Source organism: Cupressus sempervirens, chromosome 6 (genome assembly GCF_028749045.1).
Source record: "Cupressus sempervirens isolate cs-2001-9-10 chromosome 6, ASM2874904v1, whole genome shotgun sequence".
NCBI lineage: Eukaryota > Viridiplantae > Streptophyta > Pinopsida > Cupressales > Cupressaceae > Cupressus > Cupressus sempervirens.
Window position 1 is genome coordinate 202,919,038 of NC_143123.1, and position 14,351 is coordinate 202,933,388.

Here is a 14,351-nt window from a genome sequence, read left to right on the forward strand (position 1 = left end):
CTATCATCAGTGTGTTAAGTTCCCTTACAATGGAATAGAGATTTGTATGTTGGAAATATAAGAGGAGTAACTAAGATGGGAGGGGTGAATCATTTACTATAAAATAAATCCTAGATCCCTTGGATGTCAAATAAAATTTAGACTAATAAAATTGATTGCTGCTAATACTTGACAAGCATACAGAAATTGTTGAAACTTGGTAAATGCAGAATGTGATTAACTTAGCAGATCTTTAAGATATTGTTAGTAATTAACTTGCAAGCATGAAAAAAATAACATGAACACATATGACACCTAGATTTAACATGGAAACCCAATTTGGGAAAAACCACCAAATGTAACTAGTTATTGTTTTTCACTCTTTTGAAGTGAGCTTTTTAGGAGCCAACCCTATTAAAGGTTACAAAAACACACTATTAGGTGTGACCCTATTAAAGGATTTAATCATTCTGTTAGAAGTGGCCTTGCAAAAGGTGTTGAAACAATTCAATGGAATTTCCACCTTGTTAGAAGATTTACAAATGGCTATTAAACCAACTCTATTAAGACATTTTAGATCACTGCTACAATGGTTAGAGAGTAATAATGAAATGACCTAATTGTGATGCAACTGAATTGCTGATTACAGATCACTATTCTGGCTTATACTTGATCCTTCCTAATCAAATAACACTTTTCTGCTCCACAAGGATACTTGCTTATCCTTCAAGTTTGCTTCCTCTCTTCTTATCTCTTTCAACTCATTCAACTTGCATCCTTTGAAATCATGAATTGACCTTTTACTTATACCTTCCAAATTGTCAAGTTGGCTCAAATACAAATTAAAATAACCAATATTCATTACCATAGTTAGCTAGAATCAATAGGTAAAATAATTAAGCTTTACATGCCAAAATAAGAAAATCCTTTGGTAGCTAACCCAGCTTGGTAGAAACTGATTCTGAAGTGATTTCCTGTGTTAACCAACAGAAGCTTGGTTAACATTACAAACTTACAAAATTCCTTTGGTAATTGAGTGAACTCGGTTAATACTAGCTCAAACTTACAAAAGTCCCTTTATTAACCGAGTGAACTCAGTTCACACTCTTTTCTGCATAAATTCCTTTGTCGCCCGAGTGAGCTCGTAGATACTGCCTTCTATATAGAGCAGACTCAGGAATGCTCAATAAACTAGAAAAATTGTCTTCACTGACCAAGTGAGCTCAGCATGCACTGACTGTCGACTGATATGACATTTGTGTAACATCAAAGATGACACACAATTAATCAATTTTATCCAACAATCTCCCTCTTTGGCATTGATGACAACACAACATGTCATAGCGCAATGAAATTTTGAGAACAAGACTCCCTCTATAAAAAAAGTTTCTCCCTCTTTGATTTTATACAGAAAACTTCTCCTATAGTATTCTCCCTTTGTGAATTGGAACTACTTAACTTCTCCTTCTTGGAATTACAAAATTTTAGATATGGTAGTAAACTTCTCCCTCTTTGACAACACATGCCAAAGACAATTCTAATTATTGTCAATGTACCTTGAGTACAAATTCATCTACAATATGTCCTTGTCAATACTGCATCAATTGATTGATCTTCAACATGTTCTGGTTGATGCATTCACTAAACTTCTTTTAGTGAAATTTAGATAGGAGAATGACCCCTAGCTTACCTCTCATATACAAAAATGCATCCTTAGGTAATGTCTTGGTGAATATATTTGCAATTTGTTTTTTTGTATGCACATATTCCAATCTAATTTCTTTGTCATGTACTAATTCTCTTACAAAGTGATATTTTATAGTAATGTGTTTTGTTTTGGAATGCATCACTGGATTCTTTGATATGTTGATTGCACTGGTGTTATCACAATACATGACTATTGGCTCTTTGATTTCAACCTTCATTCCTTCTAACAATTGTTTGAACCAAATAATGTTAGAGCAATTTACTACTGAAACCACATATTTTGCTTCTGCTATGGATTGAGATTTGTAGTTTTGCTTCTTGCTTGTCCAGGATACCAAACTTTTACCAAGAAAGAATGCTCTACCACTAGTGCTTTTTCTGTCATCAAGATTTCGGCCTGCCCAATCAACATTAGTAAATATTTTTAAGTCAAGATTGCCTCCAAGTACCATAAGCCATAGTCTTTAGTACCTTTCAGATATATCAAGATTTATTTTAGTGACATCATGTGGTTTTCTTTGGTTTTTGCTGAGAATCTTGCTACTATCCCAACTGCTATGGCAATATCAGGCCTTGCATGTACTACATACTATAATTTCCCAATCATTGATCTGTATAAGGTTTGATCTACTTCTTTGGAGTCATCATCTTTGGTAAGCTTAAGTCTAGTAAACATGGGAGTTCCAACTAGTTTTGAATATTCCATTCCAAATTTCTTGAGTATCTCTTTGATATACTTAGATTGAGTGATATAGATACCATTTTTGTTCTACTATATCTACAATCCAACAAAGAATTTTATTTCACCAAACATGAACATCTCAAATTCTTTATTCATTTGTTCTAAGAATGCTTTGCAAAAGTCATCATTTCCTATAAATAGAGTATCATCCAAAAATATTTCTGCCAACACAATCTTCTTATCTAGTCCTTCTTTGATATACAAACTACTACTATCATTTTTTCTTTGAAAACCAATCTGTATCAAATAGTTATGTAATCTTTCATACTAGGCTCTAGAAGCTTGTTTTAGACCATATAGGGCTTTGTGTAATTTGTAGACCATGTCTCTTTTGTCTGGATCAACAAAACCTTCTGGCTATTCAATGTAGGCTTCCTCATCAAGAATTTCATTCAAGAATGCAGATTTAACATCCATTTGATATACTTTGAATCCTCTATGAGTTACATATGCTAGTAAAGTCCTAACACCTTCTAATCTTGCAATAGAGGAAAAAGTTTCACCATAATCAATACCTTCTTCTTGAGAATAGCCTTTACAGACCAATCTTGCTTTGTTTCTCGACACTTTTCCATCTTCATTCAACTTATTTCTGAATACCCATTTTGTACCAATCACATTTTTATCTTTAGGCCTAGGAACAAGAATCCAAGTTTTATTCTTTTCTACTTGTTCTATTTCTTCATTCATAGCCTCAATCCAACTTTCATTTTTTAGTGCATCCTTAACACTTCTAGGTTCAAATTAAACAAGTAAACATGTACCTTTTAGTTTTCTTCTTGTCATTATTCCATTTGATTTGTCTCCAATGATATGATCAGGTGCATGCTGCCTTTTGACATATTTAGCCAATATAGGTTCTTTGAATTTTGAATGAATTGCACTGTCTTCATTTTAAATCTCAACTTCAAGCTCGAGTCCTTCTATCTGTGGCTTGGGTCCTTCAGACTTGGTATGCACTAACTTGGTAGCCTTTGAATGTGACTCGGGTCCCTATGACTTGGTTTGCACTTCTTGCAACTTGGCAACTATTGGAGACTTGGAGAGCTCGAGAGATGAAGTCTCCTTTTTGTCAAATATGTTTGGCAATATATCAGATTCATAGTAAATAAAACTTCTATAATCTTCTTGTTCCTTTTTTCTTTCTTCTTCACTCTTTTCTGTAAACTCATCAATTCTTACATGTGCACTTTCTATGATTTTGTGAGTGGACAAATTCAGACATTTGTATGCTTTACTTCTGTAGGAATATCCTAGAAATATACCTTCATCACCTTTTACATCAAATTTGTCTTTTCTAGATTCTTTCAAGATATAACATTTTCTACCAAATACTTTCAAGTAACTTACATTAGGTTTGTAGCCATACCATAGTTCATAGGGAGTTTTGTTTGAGTCCTTCAACTGAACTCAGTTCAAAGTATGAACTGCAGTGCTGATATCTTCCTTCCAGTATTTGATAGCAACAATCTTATCAATCATTAGTGTTCTTGTACAATCCATAATACATCTATTTCTTCTTTCAGCTATTCCATTTTTCTCAAGAGTACCAGGGGATGATACTTGTCTTTTGATTCCTCTTTCAATGTAGAAGTTCTTGAATTCATTTGAGATGAATTCACCACCTCTATCTGATCTTAAGAATTTCAATCTTTTTCTAATTTCTTTTTCTACTCTAGCCAAATGCCAAAGCTTCTAATTTTTCTTTCAGATACATCACAATCATCATTCTAGAATAATCATCAACAAACAAAATGAATTTTTTTTCTCCACTATAACTTTCTATTCCAATGGGTCCACATAAATCAGTATGCACAATTTCCAAGACATCTTTTGACTGATAGTTTTTGCTCTTAAAACTAGTCTTTCCCATTTTACGAATTTGTCAATTTTTGCATAATCCAACATCAAGTTTCTTCAAACTAGGGATACCTCTTACTCTTTTGAGTTTTCTTATCTTGACCATATTATCAAAGTTTACATGACATTGTCTTCTGTGCCATAACCAAATTTTCTTCTACTTGAGCAATAAAACATGAGCAACCACCAAGATCAAGATAAAATAGGTTACCTATTATTTTCTTGCCCGATCCAATCAGATTTCCTTTGTTATCTAGCAGTCTTGCCTTGCCATTCATGAACTCTACCTTGAATCCAATGTTGTTCAACTGTGCCACACTTAGTAAATTATGTTTTAGTCCTTCAACCCAATAGGCATTTTCACGTACAAGTTTGTTGGTTAATGAGATACAACCTTTTTCTTTTATGCAACAAGGTTCATTGTTTCCAAATCTTACACTACCTCTATCATAGTGTTCAAAATGTTCAAACTTAGTTTTATCTCTAGTCATATGGTGTGAACATCCACTATCTATGATCCATGTGTCATTTTTACTAACATGAGAGACAAGTACCATCTTATCTCCTTCATCATCAGATTCATCCTTTACAACAATATACACTATTTCATCTTCACTATTATTATAATCTTTAACCATAAAACAATTTTTCTTACCTTTTTCTTTGTAGGATTTGTGACCTTTGAATTCCTTCTTGCCTTTGTACTTGTGGCTTTTCTTCTCTTCATTGCCTTCTTTGTTTGGACACCTAGTAGCAATATGACCAATTTCTTCACAAGAGAAATAGATTAAAGGAATTTTACCTTTGTACTTTCCTCTGCTCCTGGAATATTTCTTTGGAAGTAAGGCTTTAACAATTTCAAGATCACTATCAAAAATTTCTTCAGTTTCTTTCTCACTTTCTGATTGATTTTCTTTTATTTTCTTGCCCTTTTCCTTGAGTGAGAGTATAGATTCAAATGTAGATTCAATATTCTTGAAAGCAGGAACATAGTTGTCAAAGTTGTCTAGTTCAAAAGCTGTCAATCTTCCTACTAGGGCATCCAAGCCTATCTTGTTATTTGGATCACATCTCTTTTCTTGAATAGCAGATAATCTGATTGCATAGATGGGAAGCAAAGTTTAGAGTATTTTTCTTACAACAGTTTTTTCTTTGATTTCTCCTCCAGATGCTTCGATTGCATTGATATTGGCCTTAATTCTTTCCACATATTTTGCAACATTTTCATCTTCTCTCATTCTTATTTGATCAAACTATCCTCTAATGCTTTCTACTTTGGCTCTTCTTACATTGTCATCTCCTCCATAGATTTCTTTCAGTTTTATAGTCTTTGACCTCATCAAATTTAGCATAACTAAGAGCAAATGCAATATCAATCATCATGATGTTATGGTTCTTTTTCTCAGCAATATCTTCAACTGATAATGTTCTATAGGAGTTTGTATTCTTCATCAAGATATTTACAACCTGAATCACTGATGGTAGCCAGATGAAGCCTCATAAGTCATTTCCATGTTGCAAAGTTGTCTCTGTTCAGCTTTGGAATCTCTCTTTTGTAAGACATCCTGATCTTTAGCTTAGGTCCTTGAAACCTTCTCTGCAAGCACCAAAAATTCTGATACCAATTGTTGGAAATACAAGAGGAGTAACTAAGAGGGGAGGGGTGAATTAGTTACTACTAAAATAAATCTTAGATCCCTTGGATGTTAAATAAAATTCAGATTGATAAAATTGATTATTGATGATACTCGACAAGCATACTGAAATTGCTAAAACTCAGTAAATGTAGAATGTGATTAACTTAGTAGATCTTTAAGATATTGTCAATAATTAACTTGCAAGCATGAAAGAAATAACATGAACACATATGACACCAGGATTTAACATGGAAACCCAATTTGAGAAAACCACCAAATGTAACTAGTTACTATTTTTCACTCTTTTGAAGTGAGCCCTATTAGGAGCCAACCCTATTAAAGGTTACAAAACACACTATTAGTTGTGACCTTGTTAAAGGATTTAATCACCCTATTAGGAGTGGCCTTGCAAGAGGTCTTGAAACAATTCAATGGAATTTCCACCTTGTTAGAGGATTTACAAATGGCTGTTAAACCAACTCTGTTAAGAGATTTTAGATTACTGCTACAATGGTTAGAGAGTAATAATGAAATGACTTGATTGTGATGCAACTAAATTATTGATTACAAATCACTATTCTGGCTTATATTTGATCCTTCCTGATCAAATAACACTTTTCTACTCCACAAGGATACCTTCTTATCCTTCAAGTTCACTTCCTTTCTTCTTATCTCTTTCAACTCATTCAACTTGCATTGTTTGAAATCACGAATTGACCTTTTACTTATACCATCCAAATTGTCAAGTCAGCTCAAATACAAATTAGAATAACCAATATTCATTACCATAGTCAGCTAGAATCAATAGGTCAAATAATTAAGCTTTACATGCCAAAATAAGAAAATCCTTTGGTAGCCAACCCAACTCGGTAGAAACTGATTTTGAAGCAATTTCTTGTGTTAACCAACATAAGCTCGGTTAACACTGCAAACTTAAAAAAATCCTTTGGTAACCAAGTGAACTCAGTTAATACTAGCTCAAACTTACAAAATTCCATTTGTTAATTGAGTGAACTTGGTTAACACTCTTTTTTGCATAAATTCCTTCATCACCTGAGTGAGCTCGGTAGATACTACGTTCTATATAGAGCAAACTCAAGAATGCTCGGTAGACTAGGAAAATTGTCTTCACTGACCAAGTGAGCTTGGTATGCCTTGACTGTCGACTAATATGACATTTTTCTAACATCAAAGACAACACACAATTAATTAATTGTATCCAAAATTGTATACTTAGAGATAACACTTTATCTATTAATTCAATTTTAGTGAGTGCTTATTCTCCCCTAAATAGAGAAGCAAAAGACTTTGATGCAACCTTAGCTGAATGTAAAGAAAATTTCAAGTTAGCAGACCTTGGCATGGGGGGGTATCAACTCAAGTCCCTCATAGCACTACTAGTTTCACCTAGGTCTTATGGAAAGCCTTCACAAGAAATGAGACCTTCCTCTTCAACTATGACTTTATTTGGCACGTTTGTAGAGTCTTCAGTTCCTATTCAAGATGAGAAAGAAGAGACAATTGTTAGAGACTAGATTTTTAGAGAAGAGAAATACATGCACAATGAGAACTTTTCTCCCTCTCATAAGGCTTATGGAAGAGGGTATACTTCTGTAAAATAGATGAGCTATCCTAGCATTTCCCTCTTAGTCATAGATCAGATGCTAGAGCTGAACCCCTTGATCATGCTCTTTTTGGATGCAAATATAAGGAGACAGTTGGCCTATTATTTGTGAATCACAACAAGAACACTATTCCTATTCTTGATGAGTTTGATAATAAAGATGAACTAGAATACATACCTAATATGAAAAATCAAGAAGATATGTGTAAAGATTGGGTCCCTTCCACTAATATCCTTTGGGGAGATTCAGATAGTCCAGTCACTCATGAGATTGTTGCAACCTTAGAGCAAGATGAATCATATGTAGTAGATCCTATCAGAGAATGTCAACAAAAGAATCTTGTTTGTTTGATGAAAAGAGAAGGTGTTACCCTTGATGACATTAGAACTTCCACATCGAGACATCCCAAACCTTCATGGTGTAAACATCCTAGTTAAAGTTTAGAAACAAGTTCATATGAGTATGAGACTCCTTCTTAGAACCTTCCACAGTTGACATGGATGTTAATGCCATCCACACTTATAGTTCTCAACTTGAGGTAGCTGATAAGTCAGGTGTAGGATTAGAATATTTGAACCCACATGTTGCCTTAGTGGATGATTCTTCCCTTTTTAGGACAAATCCCAACTTGGATAACTTAGAGGGATACTTGATAGACTCTAACTCTTTGGTCACCAAAGATGATATCATTCACATTTACAACCTTGAACCAGTCATTGACTTACCTCTTGTTCATCCTAACCTCATTGATTGGTCCTAATGCTTTCAAGAACTTGAGCCTTTAACATTATTAAATAATTATGAGATAGGCTATTACTTGATCGTCATTGAACTTTTAGTCTCTTCCACCAATGAACCTTCTACCAGCATGATGGAGCCAAACATCGAGTACCTTAGTCATAAAATCAAAAGAAAAGAAAAGAAAAAGAATAGGAGTTCTGATGGCAAAAACCACTGTGTGGCGGTGTCAGAACCAAAATAAGTAAAAAGAAATGGTGTATCCAAGGGTGAAAACCTCTCTAAGGCACCTGAGGTACTTGATTGTCTCCCTAGCTACTTAAAAGATAGATCTTTAGTGCTTATTGAACCAATAGAAGCAGTCAATTTTGGCATAGATGAGGCTCCATAAATAGTACACTTGGCTCAATCCTTGTCACCACAAGAAAAATAAGCTTACACTAAGTTCTTATAGAAAAAGAAGATCAACTTTGCATGGACTTATTCAAATATGCTAGGGTTGGACATTAATCTTATCATGCATCATTTGTCCATAACTCTAGGTGTCAAAGTAGTTAAACATAAATTAAGAAAGATGCATCCTCACATAGCTCTCCTAGTCAAAGCATAATTAAAAAAACTATTGAGTGCTAGATTTATATGAGCTATAACTTATACGAAATGGATCTCAGATATAATACCCATATCTAAACATGAAAAATCCATTCGTGTATGCACATATTTCCAAGATATTAACAAAGATTTCCCAAAAGATGATTTTCCACTTCCAAACATAGACATGATAGTGCATATGACATCGGGTTATGAGATTATTCCTTGATGGATGGTTTTTTTTGGATACAATCAAATTAAGATAGCTCCTGAAGATCAAGAAAAGACTACATTCACTTGTACATGGGGTAACTATTATTGGAACATTATGCCTTTTGGATTAAAAAATGTAGGAGCCACCTATCAATGGGCTATGACTAGCACTTTTCATCACATGATGCATAAAAAGATGGAAGATTATGTGGATGACACCTTGGCCAAGTCTAAGAAAAGAGACACACACTTAGATGATTCAAGAGTCATTCTAGATTACAAACAATTTCAATTAAGGTTAAATCCTAAAAAGTGTACATTTGGAATCACCTCTAGAAAACTATTGGGATTCATCATTTCAACAAGAGGAATAGAGGTAGAACCTACAAAAGTCCAAGCAATCATAGACATGTGACCTCCTAGAAACATTAGTCAAATGATGAGTCTTGAAGGACATCTTCAATCCATAAGGATATTCATTTCATAGTTGGTAGATAGAGCTCAACCTTTCAACAAGAACTTACAAAAAGAGTCAAATGTGTTTGAAATGAGGATTGTCAAAGGATCATAGATCAAATTAAGAAATACTTGGCAAATCCTCCTATTTTAATGCCTCCTATCCTAGGGAAACCACTTAGTCTATACATTTCAGCAATAGAATCTTCCTTGGGGGCATGACTAGCTCAACTTGATGAACATGGGAAAGAAAGAGCAATATACTACATTAGCCACACTCTTGTTTCATATGAGGTTAACTACACCAACATTGAGAAAGATTGCCTTGCAGTTGTGTTTGCTTCCCAAAATTTATGACATTACATGCTTGCGCACAACATACATCTCATACCAAAATAGACCCACTCAAGTATTTACTAGGTAAGGCTGCCCTCACGAGTAGACTTGCTAAATGGGATGATGATCCTTTTAGAGTTTGACATAGAGTACATTGAGCATGAAGAAATCAAAGGACAAGCCATAGTAGATCAATTGGTTGATTTCACAATACAAGATAATGCACCTATTCATATACTTCATGTATATGACTAAAATAATATGGAAGATGTTCTTTAATGGATCCTTTATGTAAAATGGTTCAAAAGCTGGTGTGTTGTTTGTTTCTCCTTGTGAGTACATGATTACTAAGCCTTACAAGTTATTGTTCTCATGTACAAACAACATTGCTGAGTATGAAGATTTAATAAATGGACTTAAGATGGCCATAGAATGGAGAATCATAGAGTTACACATCTATGGGGATTCACAACTGATAATCAACCAAGTCAATGATGAATATCAAACCAAAAATGACAAAATGGCACCTTACGAGAAAATGGTTGATTCCTTGAAATGATACTTCACATTTTTCACATTTCAACAAATCCATAGAGAAAAAAAAAATTAGCTGATGCTATGGCTACACTTTCTTCAATCCTTCAGTTAGACCAACATGAATCTAGATTTGAATTCTTGGTGGAAGAGCTACATCACCCTATCTATGACTCCCAAGAAAGTCATGTCATTTGTACCCTTGTTGGTTGTGAGTGATCCTATTATGGTGTCATTTACTCATACCTTCTTGATGGCATTATATCTAAAACCTTTAACTGATCTGAACATAGAAACCTTACCTAAAATGCATCTTGCCATTCCCTTATCTCTAGTGATTTGTATAGGAAGGGTCTAGATGGAACACTTCTTAGATGCTTAGAAAAGGAAGAATCTAACTAAGTGTTAGTTGACATCCACGAGGGCATCTATGGGGGATATTCCAATGGTCTTGCCATGGCCCAAAGGTTTCTTAGGGCAGGGCACTATTGGCCTACAATGTAGATTGATGTAGTAGCTTTTGCAAAGTCATGTGAAAAGTGTCAAAAACATGGTAACCTGATACATGCTCCAAACAAGGTGCTCATTCCTTCTATATCTCAATGGTCATTTCAACATTGGGCCTTTGATCTTGTTGGGTAGATTCATCCCAACTCATCAAGTGGGCACAAGTTTATTATCACCACTACTAATTACTTAACTAAATGGGTAGAAGCTATCCCACTTTTTGTTGCCTCTGGCAAGCCAATCTCTCTATTAATTTTGAACCATATCATTTCTTGATATGGAGTGCCTTCTGAGATCATCACTGAAAAAAAAGGCCAGTTCAAAAAAAAAGACCTTAAACAACTCTGCAATAAATTCAAGATTAAATAAAATTGGTCCTTCATTTACTTCCTACAAGGAAATCGTCAAGTAGAGGCATCAAACAAAACCATTCTTAAAATCCTACATAGAACAATTTGTAAGAGTGGTAGAGATTGACACTTATAGATAAATTTGACTTTGTGGGCCTATAGAACAAGTATTCGTACTCCTATTGGGGCTACTCCTTTTTCCCTTACATATGGCGTTGAAGTAGTGTTACCTTTAGAGGTTGAGATTCCTTCACTTAGAGTTTCCCTCAAAGGTCTAGTTACAGATGAAGACTGCCATGCCATGAAACTTCAAGAATTAGAACTTCTAGATGAGAAACATCAAGCATTATTTGACCATATGAGGGTTTATCAAAAGTGCATGTCCAAAGCTTTCAACAAAAGGGTTCACCCTAGAGAATTCCAAGTGGGAGATCTTTTCCTACATGAAAATCCTAAGAATCAACAATATAGAGATCAAAAGGGAAAATTTGAACCTAATTGGCTTGGACCTTACATAATTACAACAACTTTTGGGTTAGGTGTTTATTTACTATATATAACAGTGGGATAGTAGCTCCCTAATCCTATCAATGTCTTGCACTTGAAGAAGTTCTATCCATGATGCCCATTCTATTTGGAGCATCCTTTCTACATATTTATTGATCCAAAAAAAATCCAAAAAAATGATATATTGTCAAAAATTCTAAAAATTAGAAAATGTCCTAAAATAATTATTAGTAATACGTGCTTTGATTATCTCCAAAAAAATTATATATTCCAAAAAAAAAGTTGAAAAAAAACAAAAAAATCCAAGTGGTGAAAACTTGGAAATGGGCGCTACTTGAGACCTTTGCACCCTTGTTTCTTAATGTGTGTCCTCGATACTTAGCTTTTCTCCATCATGCCTTGTCCTTGTTGCTTTGGTTTGGAATTGGTATTTATCTTTGTCTAGGGATCATAACTATGTTAGCTTTGGTCTCTTGGACGTGTTAGTCTTTATGACACCTCACAAATGGTGTTCTTTTAACACCACCCCAACTACATTTTTCAATACAACCCCTAACATCAAGTGTTTTTCAACACTTATCGGTTTGGTCTTACCTAGTTTTGTCACATGATCTTACCTACTTGCAAGCATTCAATCCTTATCCTTAGAATTTAGTATTAGTTAACACAGTTAATTTTTTAAACACAACACTTAATGCTTGAGCTTTGTCATGATCTTTTCTTTGTGTGGTGACTGTTATTGATTTCCATTGAGTGTCCTTGTCTAATAATTCTCTTTGCTATGCATAGCTAGAGGACTTGGGACATGGGGCATGTTTTTATTTTCTTTTCTACTTGTGGATGTGGTCTTGAAACTCTAGAGTGTCCCTTGTTGTCCCCTTGAAACACTTAGGATATTTAAGGCATCATCTTTGACTATTTTTGCACAACCATTCTTATGGTCATCTTGATATCTATACCCTGATGCAAGTGTGGTTTTGCTACATTAAATTTGGTAAGCTAACATCAAAGTCATCTTGACCTTTATGTCTTTGATGCTTATATTAGAATCTTTCCACATTCCAATCCAATATAAATCACATTCATATCTTCATAGTGTTGGAAATTTGATTGAAAGGATCATTGTTGAAGAACAAAGAAGGAGATTGATTGCAAAGAGGTAGATTGTTGATGAAGAATGTTTTTAATCATTGTTTTGTCACTAATGTCAAACCTACTATTTGTTGGAATGAAAATTTCTTATAAGATCCAAGTACTATCACTTAGTTGATTGATGAAGAGGATTTAATCAATAAGATGTAACAAAAGTACCTAAAGGAAAGGTTGAGTTATTATTTTGTAATGAAGTACAAGGATCAGTTAAGACAATGGTAAAAAATGATGTATTGATAGTATACTTGAAGATACAGATGTTGGCCACACTTGGAAACTCTAGAAGTATAAGTTGTAACAAGGTTGTCTACAAGGCTTAACTAAGTTCATTAGTGAGTGCCAAGCAAGCTAGTTCATGCCAAGAATATTTTCAATTAGTGCCGAGCATATGCAAAATCTAGTGTGTGTCGAGTGATACAGAAGGAGCCAAGCAAGTTAGGGTGCCAAACAAAGTAATAGGTGTCTAGCATTAGAAAATTTAGTGGATGTCGAGTGAATCCATAGTAGGTGTCGAGTATCAGTAAAATGTAGTTGGTGCTGAGTAACACAGTATGTGTCGAGCACCAAAATTTCAATAGTGCTGAGTTGCTGCATTATTTGAAAAGTCAAAGATTTTCCAGATCTGAGCTGACAAGTTTGTTACCTAGAATTTTGTGAACCAGATGGAGGATAAGGATGATGAGCTGGAGGCACACAATTTTAGATAAAACATTTTTAGGTGAATTCAGAAGGATTCTTCATGATGTTTCTAGATGGAACAAGATATGGCTTAGATTCATTGAATCCGACCTAATCCATTCAAACTAAAATTAAAGGAGGGAAGAATCAAGCAGGAAAAGAAATTTTAGACTTCTAGTTAAGGAGTCACTGGCCAAGAAGCAAGAGTTGCTAGTGTGCTAAATTGCAAAGTGGTTGAAGGGTGTCAAGAAGAAGGCATCAAGAAGAAGGAAGAATAGAGCACAGAGACTTTGCTTTGATAAGTGATCATATAGGAGATTGCATTGGTACATTGAGCATGGAGGCTTAAGGAGACAAAGCTTGAACAAAGGACAAGCTGTCAGTGCTGCAGAGACTGAAAGCCAAGAAATGTTATGAGATGAATAGAGATCTAAAATCTACAAGTTAAGTTGTGAGTTGTATCAAGTCAAAAGCCCTTTGTTGTTACTCTCTAACAATTATGTCAACTAGGGTAAAATCCTATGGAATTAGGCTAGTTTAATAGGCATTTGTAAATCCTTTAACATGGTGGCATTCCAAGTGAATGTTCTAAAGTCCTCTAACCAGGCCCACTTCTAATAGGGTGGTTAAATCCTTTAACTAGGTCACATTTAATAGTATGTTGTAGCCTTTAACAGGGCAGGCCTTTCATAGGGCATCACTTTAGAAGAGTGAGAATTGAGTAGCATGTTACTAATGG